A 537-nucleotide genomic window follows, 5' to 3' on the forward strand; every position below is an offset into this window, starting at 1 on the left:
AGTGTGGGTCGGAAACAAATCCCAAAGACACAGAAAAGCAGAATGCATATCCCGTATCTTTGGGCTCCATCAAAGATCTTGGTTTCAGAGATATAATGGATGCCTCGCGAGAACCCAAGTCATAGATCTTTTCTCTCTTTTCAGAAATGGACGATCGCAGCCATCGTGGCCCTTTGCCTCGTCCCCAGCCTGGCGTCACCCTGGCCTTCCCCAGAGCCCGCTGCTGCGCCTTCCCCAAGGCCCGCCGCCTTGGCTCTCCCTCGCCCCAGCCCCGTTCCGGATCCCATCCCTGCGCCAGACCCCTTTCTAGGATTATTTGGACGGGGTCGTGGGCGGGGTCGTGGGCGGGGTCGCGGGCGAGGTCGTGGCCGAGGACGCGGAGGCGGTGGCTTTGGTCTCGGGAGACTTTTCGGTTGAGGCTGACTGGGTTTCGGACGATCCTTCGCGGACGCGTAGCTAGAAGTTAACAAGTCAGCGTTGTATTTCATGTTAATAAAGCCACAGTGACAGTGCCACAGTTTTAATGCCCTAGTCCAT

The 537-nt window shown here is 57.2% G+C and overlaps 1 long non-coding RNA gene across 1 annotated transcript in view; it reads left to right on the plus strand.

The window, feature by feature from the left end:
- Positions 1–510, plus strand: part of LOC119593058 — a 667-nt gene extending 157 nt beyond the window's left edge. Inside the window, exon 2 of the long non-coding RNA XR_005230496.1 lies at positions 145–510. This is a non-coding gene — a long non-coding RNA (uncharacterized LOC119593058). The remainder of the gene's footprint in view (positions 1–144) is intronic.
- The last annotated feature ends 27 nt before the right edge of the window (positions 511–537 follow it).

Source organism: Penaeus monodon, chromosome 31 (assembly GCF_015228065.2).
Source record: "Penaeus monodon isolate SGIC_2016 chromosome 31, NSTDA_Pmon_1, whole genome shotgun sequence".
NCBI lineage: Eukaryota > Metazoa > Arthropoda > Malacostraca > Decapoda > Penaeidae > Penaeus > Penaeus monodon.